Here is a 9,302-nt window from a genome sequence, read left to right on the forward strand (position 1 = left end):
GGAAGAAGGACTTAGAGTAACCATTGAACTTAGCTTGGGCAAGATAGAGTGACCTGACCCAGTTTAAAAAAAAATCATTTATTTAATTAATTAATTTGGAATATTTTTCTATGGTTGCATGATTTGTATACTCTCTCTCCCCAAGCCTGTAGCCAATGAACAATTTAACTGGGTTTTTACATGTATCATTGCTCAAGATATATTTCCATATTATTAATATTAATAATTAATATAATTAATAATAATATTAATATTAATATTATATTATTAACATTTAGAGTTTATATTCCCATCCACATCCTCATTGAACCATGTGATCACGCAGTTGTTTTTCTTCTGTGTTTCTGCTCCCACAGTTCTTTCTCTGGATGTGGATAGCATGCTCTCTCATAAGTCTCTCAGATTGTCCTGGGTCATTGCATTGCTACTAGTAGAGAAGTCCATTACAATTGATTGTACCACAGTGTATGAGTTTCTGTGTACAATGTTCTTCTGGTTCTGCTCCTTTAACACTGCATTAATTCCTGGAGGTTGTTCCAGTTCTTTAGGAATTCCTCCAGTTCACTATTCCTTTGAGCACAATAGTATTCCATCACCAACATATACCACAATTTGTTCAGCCATTCCCCAATTGAGGGGCATCCCTTCATTTTCCAATTTTTTGCTACCACAAAGAGTGCTGCTATAAATATTTTTGTGCAAGCATTTTTCCTTATTATCTTTTTGGGGTATAAACCCAGCAATGATGTGGCTGGAAGTGACCTAGTTTTTACAACAACAATGATGTCATCAATAATGATATCAATAATAATAATGGTTATGATTTTTATAATGGCAATGTTAGTAATGGCAACAATGATTACAAAACCTTTCCTTAATTTGTTTTCTTGTGTCCTCTTTGGACTAAATAACTAAAACTACTCTAAAGAAGGTTCTGTTCAGGAGGGGGTAGTGATGAGTTTATTCTGGCTAAATTCCTAACTCAATTTCTGTTCAAAAATGCCTGGCAGAAAGGTTATCTTCATCAATACATCACCAGGTTCATCTGTTTAGAAATGGGCAGGTGGCCACTTCCAAAATACCATTAGATGAGATAATGATGATAATTAGGTGTTAATGATCATAGTCATTTACAACATGCAGAGTCCTTTGTGTAAGTGAATTTTTGTGAACATTGTATATATACTTTCTTTTCTGGATTACTGTTTCTTTATTCCAACTGTGTAAGAATAAAATGTTTGTATTTAGAGGGGGGAAGACGATAGAATGAATGAAGAGAAAACCCTTTGGGTTCATTCCTTGTTATGAGGCAAAAAGAGAATGATCTTTTTACTACTAACTTAATTACTCTTTCCCAGTGTACTCTTGTCTTCCATTGGCCTACAGATTGTATTATGGTTCATTTTCTCCCAAATGAACAACCTCAAATCAACCTCATTACTTAATTATTAAAGCTCAGGGCAACAGCTTCATTATGGATTAGCCAAATGACTTTTTCCTGTTTTCTAGTATTTTTCTACAAAGCAGTACCCTTGGATGAAGGATTTGTGGGTGCCCTATGCTTAGTGTCTAAGTCCTAAATTGTATCTAAATACTCTTTGTGGCTTTGTTAAGTGTCTTTCAGTGCTCTCCATTAACCTCCAAGTGACCAAACATAAACCATTTCCTGGTGTTGTCAAAGTGATCATATTTCTGACTAGCCAATGTAGAATGGGTTCACATCATAGACAGAACAAGATGATAGAAGATAAGGATCTGGTTTGCCAAACTTGACCCTAAATCCCAGAGGGATACAATTTTATCCACAGCCTTCCTTGAGTAAGAGACCATTGATTTCTTTTCAACAGACATCATACTAGTTATTTGAATTATTCTCAGGACATAGAGAGTAGGTAGTCTTATTTGTATCCCCTGTAGTCATATCCACAGACACTGGAAAGGGATAAACAATGACAAAGATTATAGATATGCTTTTTACTGTAGATGAAATATTATTTCTTTAAAAAGTTCCATTGTGAAACTAAATTGGACAATATAATTCAACAAACATTTATGAATTCTCTGTGCAACATGCTACTCGGTCTTGTGAATGGCGATAAGGTCTGTGGATAGATAAGGAAGCTCCCTCTAGCGATGTGTGCTGCTATCTTCTCTGCAGTTTATAGCCTTAGAGAATTTATGGTTAATTCTATAATAATTAAATAATTAAATGTCTATGTCTACAATATATAATACTTTAATAACCTAATTTAATTTAAATTTATATAATTTAAAATATAGTTAATAATCTAAATCTCTAAGAACTGAGAGATTAAGCACCTTGCCCAGGTTATCAGAGGTAATATGTATCAAAGGAGGTACTTGAAATTAGATCATTTTGTCTTCAGGACCAATTCTCTATTTAACACAACATAATACCTCTCAAAACAGACAAAAAGAAAATACACCTAGCCTTTAAGTTCCCATTCTGCTTGGGAGATATAATATTAAGACATTTAGATATGATAGGTAGATGGATGGAGAGATAGATAGATAGATAGATAGATAGATAGATAGATAGATAGATAGATAGATAGATAGATAGATAGATAGATAGATAGATAGATAGATGGATAGATAGATGGATAGATAGATGGATGGATGGATGGATGGGGGGAGAGAGAGACAAAAGGATGGGTGGATATGTGATAGATTTATTAAAATTGCTTCTTACAGACACGAGAAAGTGCTAAAACTGCCACTGAGAAGGAAAATGAGGAAATATATCATATAAAATATTGCATCTGACATATGATTTAATAGAATCTAGAAGCAAAGAAAAAAGTAATTTCTAGATATGCAAAGGCAGAGAGGCAGAAGGTAGAACACTGTACTAAGGAAAGGGAGTTAATGTGCCATAGGACTAGAAAGGTAAGTGGGAGTCAGTTTATGGGAGACTTTAATGGTTTTAAGTGAGGACAATGAAACTGATTGTATTGATGGTATTTATGGTAAGCTTTTAATCATTTGTATTACTGAATGGTGGAATAGCATTGGATTTAGACTCAGAAGATATTAGTTCAAATTACAGGTCTGACACAGGTGGTCTGACTTCAGGGAAATCACTTAGCTTCTCTGAGCTTCAGTTTCTTCATCTGCAAAATGAAGTTAATAATCTTTTCTTTAAAATTTGTTAAAATTATTGAAGGGAAAGCACTCTCTGAGCTGTCAAGTGTGACATAAATGTGAGCAATTATTATTAATTTTTCTCCTAACTACTGATTGCATCGATGCTGGGGACTTAGCTTTCAAATTGCCTAATCACAATAGGTTTACAACTTACTCTCTAAGAATAGAGAGTTGGGGCCTCTTTTAAAACATGCACCCATTTGTATGGAAAAGCCTCAACTCTTACTCAGAATATTTTTACATGTATAAAATGAAATGCTTAAGAATAAATAAACCAGCATTATTGCCAATGAAGTAGAAACACCAAAGAAATGGCCAAAACTGATATCTGCTTAGACTTTCACAAAATATTCAGTAAGAATGCACCCTATAAGTACCTAAATGATTATCCATTGGGTTGATCTGTAGTAATTGAAAAAAACCTCAGAGATTATCTAGCCTTATCCCTACCCCAAACCTTAATCCATTTCATAGGATATGGTGCTAAAAGAGACTTTTAACACAACTAGCCCAACTCCTTCATTTGACAAAGGAGGAAAATTAATTCTGCTCTGACAATTGCCCTTCTGTCATAGTTCCAGTGTATTTATTTAAATATTATATGCTACATGAGACTAGCTAGCAGCTGTGGTAAAGAGGCTTGCAGTATTTTGAGGGGGGCACAGATTTGTGATTCCATTGATACTGGAAACTACTAGTGAGAAAACTTCCTCAATCAATTCAGTTTCTGCAAATTACAATTTTAGAAAGATGCCCTAAGAGATTAAGTAATGCAAACAGGATAAATGAGAAACAAGATTCAAACCTAGGTCTTGCTGACTTTGAAGCTAGAGCCTTCTATTCACTTGCAATAAAAAAAAAACAACTAAAACTCCTAATTCTTCCAGAAATACAGGACAATGACAGCAATACAGGATAATGGCAGACTTACATAGTCTGTCAGTCAAATCATTCCACTACCATGACATTCACAGGCATCCATCCGCATTCTTCCTCAAGTGTCACTCACACAGGATTCAGGGTTTCTATACTTTTGTTGTTCTTTACCTTCCATATAATGTAATTGATGTACCTTGGCAGAGTCCTACAAATGTGTGCTCCTGTCTCTCTTTTTTTTTTAATTTTATTTAAATAATTAATTGATTTAGAATATTTTTGGTTACACAATTCTTGTTCTCCCCCACCCCTTCCTCCCTTTCCTATCTCATAGCCAATGAGCAATTCCACTGAGTTTTACATGAATCATTGATCAAGATGTGGTCCAGTCTCTTGAAAGTAAGATTTTTCCACAAGGCATTTAATGCAATTTTTATTCATGCCCTCTAGACAAGATGGAAAGATGCCAGCTGGATAATGATACAGCTAGATAAATGTGTTTGTTGAATAATTGTAACCAAACAGTATTTAATATATCAATGTCTATCTAGTAAGATGTTTCCAATAGTACTATCCTATGGGGTTTGTTCTAATAAGTGTATTAAGCAAAGGATTTTTATCAAATTGGAAGATGACTTGAAAATATTCTTTTCCTCTTAAAGTATTTCCCCTACTAAATTTTAGTAGAATAGTTTGGATGGATTTTTCCTTTGCACCATATCACATCCTTTCTTGAATTATACATATTTATGTTTTTACATGTCATATCTATTCTAATAGAACTCTCCTTAAGAACAAGAGCATCCTTTCATCTTTCTAAATCTATTACCTAGCATACTGACTGGAACACTAAAAATACTTTCTCAGCATAGGTTTAATTGATTAAAAGAAAAAAATCTTAAAGGGACAGGTAATCCAATGTATGAAAGAATAAGGATTCAAGATCTTGACAAGTTGGAAGGGTTAGATAAAAACAAAAAACAATGAAGCTGAGAAGGGACAAATCCTAGTTTAAGTTGTAAAAATCAGTTACATAAGAAGAACAGGATGGGCAAAAACAGCTCTTGAAACAGCTCAAGTGGAAAAAATCTTGAGGGTTTTAATTGGCCACAAGCTTTATATGAACCAAAATTGTGATATAGTGGTTCAAAATTGTTAGTATGATCTTCAAGTACATTCAAGATTTCAGATCATGAAAGCTTCAGAAAAGAGGAGTATATATATCATATTTATATTTCCCCAAGTGCCTATCACAATGCTTTATAATTAGGAGGGGCTTTTTTTAATAGTCTAACTCCAACCTCGTCAGAATGGATTTGCAATATTATGAACAACAAGGAAAATTGGAAGACAAATAAAAATACACTGAAATAAGAACAATCAGAAATGATGATGCCTTGAAATCATGTTATCTAAGGATTAGATGTGGAAACTGAACAAGTTTGGTTCGGAGAAGACTTAGGGCAAGCCCAATAATTTTTTTTCCAATATTTGAAGAGATATCATGTTGAAGATACTAAAGAAGAATTATTCTATGTTGTGCAAGTGTACAAAAATATAAGGAGACAATTTTCAACTTCAAAAGAAGAAAGATTTTCTTCATAATTAGAATTGCTTAGTAAGGGAATTGGTTACCTTGTCAAATAACAAACTTCCTGTCACTAAAGAATTCGAGGAAAGTTTGGGGAAGGAAAAAAAATCTCTCCAGAACACCATGGAACTATGATTCCTAATCCAGGGTCCACAAATGGGACAGATTTCAGGAAAATTTTGAGCTGGAATGGGGAGAAAATTCATGTTTTTATGTTCATTAATCCTAACTGAAATTTAGCATATCCTGAATGTACATAACAAAGCACAGCAGCATTAGTGACTTAGTTCATTAAGTCATGAGTTCTTCAAGGGTAGGAATTATCTTTTTTTTTCTCATTAATTTTTTTTAATTTTTAATTTGATCATTTCCAAGCATTATTCATTAAAGACATAGATCATTTTCTTTTCCTCCCCTCCGCCCCCCATAGCCGACGTGTAACTCCACAGGGCATTACATGTTTTCCTGATTTGAACCCATTGCTATGTTGATAATATTTACATTAGAGTGTTCATTTAGAGTCTCTCCTCTGTCCCCTCAACCGCTGAATTGAGGCAGTTGCTTTTCCTTGGTGTTTCTACTCCCACAGTTTATCCTATGCTTATGAATGGTGTTTTTTTCTCCTAGATCCCTGCAAATTGTTCAGGGACATTACACCGCCACTAATGGAGAAGTCCATTACGTTCGATTATACCACAGTGTATTAGTCTCTGTGTACAAAGTTCTCCTGGTTCTGCTCCTTTCGCTCTGCATCACTTCCTGGAGGTAGTTCCAGTCACCATGGAATTCCTCCACTCTATTATTCCTTTGAGCACAATAGTATTCCATCACCAACATATACCACAATTTGCTCAGCCATTCCCCAATTGATGGGCATCCCCTCGTTTTCCAGTTTTTGGCCACCACAAAGAGCGCAGCTATGAATATTTTTGTACAAGTCTTTTTGTCCATTATCTCTTTGGGGTACAAACCCAGCAGTGCTATGGCTGGATCAAAGGATAGATATTCTTTTGTCGCCCTTTGGGCATAGTTCCAAATTGCCCTCCAGAATGGTTGGATCAGTTCACAACTCCACCAGCAATGAATTAATGTCCCTACTTTGCCACATCCCCTCCAGCATTCATTACTTTCCTTTGCTGTCATGTTAGCCAATCTGCTTGGTGTGAGGTGATACCTCAGAGTTGTTTTGATTTGGATCTCTCCGATTATAAGAGATTTAGAACACTTCTTCATGTGCTTATTAATAGTTTTGATTTCTTTCTCTGAGAACTGCCTATCCATGTCCCTTGCCCATTTATCAATTGGAGAATGGCTTGATTTTTTTTTGATTTAGCTCTTTATAAATTTGAGTAATTAAACCTTTGTCAGAGGTTTCTATGAAGATTTTTTCCCAGTTTGTTGTTTCCCTTCTGATTTTAGTTACATTGGTTTTGTTTGTGCAAAAGCTTTTTAATTTGATGTAGTCAAAATTATTTATTTTACATTTTGTGATTCTTTCTAAGTCTTGCTTGGTTTTAAAGCCACCCCCCCCCCCCCAGGTCTGACATGTATACTATTCTGTGTTTACCCAATTTACTTATGGTTTCGTTTACTTCTCTATGTTTAAGTCATTCACCCATTTTGAATTTATCTTGGTGTAGGATGTGAGGTGTTGATCTATTCCTAATCTCTCCCATACTGTCTTCCAATTTTCCCAGCAGTTTTTTTTCGAATAGTGGATTTTTGTCCCAAATGCTGGGATCTTTGGGTTTATCGTATACTGTCTTGCTGAGGTCTCTTTCCCCCAGTCTATTCCACTGACCTTCCTTTCTGTTTCTTAGCCAGTATCAAATTGTTTTGATGACTGCTGCTTTGTAATATAGTTTAAGGTCAGAGACTGCAAGGCCCCCATCATATGTGTTTTTTTTTTTTCATTATTTCCCTGGATATCCTTGATCTTTTGTTGTTCCAAATGAATTTTGTTATTTTTTTTTTATAAATCAGTGAAGAAGTATTTTGGTAGTTCAATGGGTATGGCACTAAATAGATAAATAAGTTTCGGTAGGATGGTCATTTTTATTATATTGGCTCATCCTATCCATGAACAGTTAATGTTTTTCCAATTGATCAAGTCTAGTTTTAGTTGTGTGGAGAGTGTTTTGTAGTTGTATTCATATAGTTCCTGTGTTTGTCTCAGGAGATAGATTCCTAGGTATTTTGTTTTGTCTAAGGTGATTTTTAATGGGATTTCTCTTTCTAGTTTTTGCTGCTGAGCTGTGTTGGAGACATATAGAAAAGCTGATGACTTATGTGGGTTTATTTTGTATCCTGCAACTTTGCTAAAGTTGTTGATTATTTCAATTAGCTTTATGGTTGAATTTCTAGGATTCTTTAAGTAGACCATCATGTCATCTGCAAAGAGTGCTAACTTGGTCTCCTCCTTGCCTATTTTGATGCCTTCAATTTCTTTTTCGTCTCTAATTGCTACTGCTAGTGTTTCTAGTACAATGTCAAATAGTAGAGGTGATAATGGGCATCCTTGTTTCACTCCTGATCTTATTGGGAATGCATCTAGTTTATCCCCATTGCAGATGATATTAGCTGATGGTTTTAGACATATACTGTTTATTATTTTTAGGAACGACCCTTCTATTCCTATGCTTTCTAGTGTTTTTAATAGGAATGGGTGTTGTATTTTATCAAATGCTTTTTCTGCATCTATTGAGATAATCATGTGGTTCTTGTTGGTTTGCTTGTTGATGTGGTCAATTATCTGGATGGTTTTCCTTTGAACCAGCACTGCATCCCTGGTATAAATCCTACTTGATCATGGTGGATGATCCTTCTGATCACTTGCTGGAGTCTTTTTGCTAGTATCTTATTTAAGATTTTTGCATCTATATTCATTAGGGAGATTGGTCTATAGTTTTTTTTCTCTGTTTTTGATCTGCCTGGTTTTGGAATCAGTACCATGTTTGTGTCGTAAAAGGAGTTTGGTAGAACTCCCTCTTTGCTTATTATGTCAAATAGTTTGTATAGTATTGGGATTAACTGTTCTCTGAATGTTTGATAGAATTCACTGGTGAATCCATCAGGCCCAGGGGATTTTTTCTTAGGAAGTTCTTTGATGGCTTGTTGGATTTCATTTTCTGATGTGGGATTATTTAAGAATTCTATTTCTTCTTCTATTAGTCTAGGCAGTTTGTATTTTTGTATATATTTATCCATATCACCTAAATTGGTGTATTTATTGCCATATAATTGGGCAAAGTAATTTTTAATGATTGCCTTAATTTCCTCTTCATCGGAGGTGCTGTCCCCCTTTTCATCTTTGATGCTGTTAATTTGCTTTTCTTCCTTCCTTTTTTTAATTAGATTGACCAGTACTTTGTCTATTTTGTTTGTTTTTTCAAAGTACCAGCTTATTGTCTTATTTATTAAATCAATAGTTCTATCACTTTCGATTATATTAATTTCTCTTAATTTTTAGGATTTCTAGTTTGGTTTTCTGCTGGGGGTTTTTAATTTGATCACTTTCGAGTTTTTTGATTTGCATTTCCAATTGATTGATCTCTGCTCTCCCTAGTTTGTTAATATAAGCATTCAGGGATATGAATTTACCTCTGATTACCACTTTGGCTGCATCCCAAAAGGTTTGAAAGGATATCTCACCATTGTCATTTTCCTC

The sequence above is a fragment of the Monodelphis domestica genome, chromosome 5 (assembly GCF_027887165.1).
Source record: "Monodelphis domestica isolate mMonDom1 chromosome 5, mMonDom1.pri, whole genome shotgun sequence".
In the NCBI taxonomy this organism is placed as follows: Eukaryota; Metazoa; Chordata; class Mammalia; order Didelphimorphia; family Didelphidae; genus Monodelphis; species Monodelphis domestica.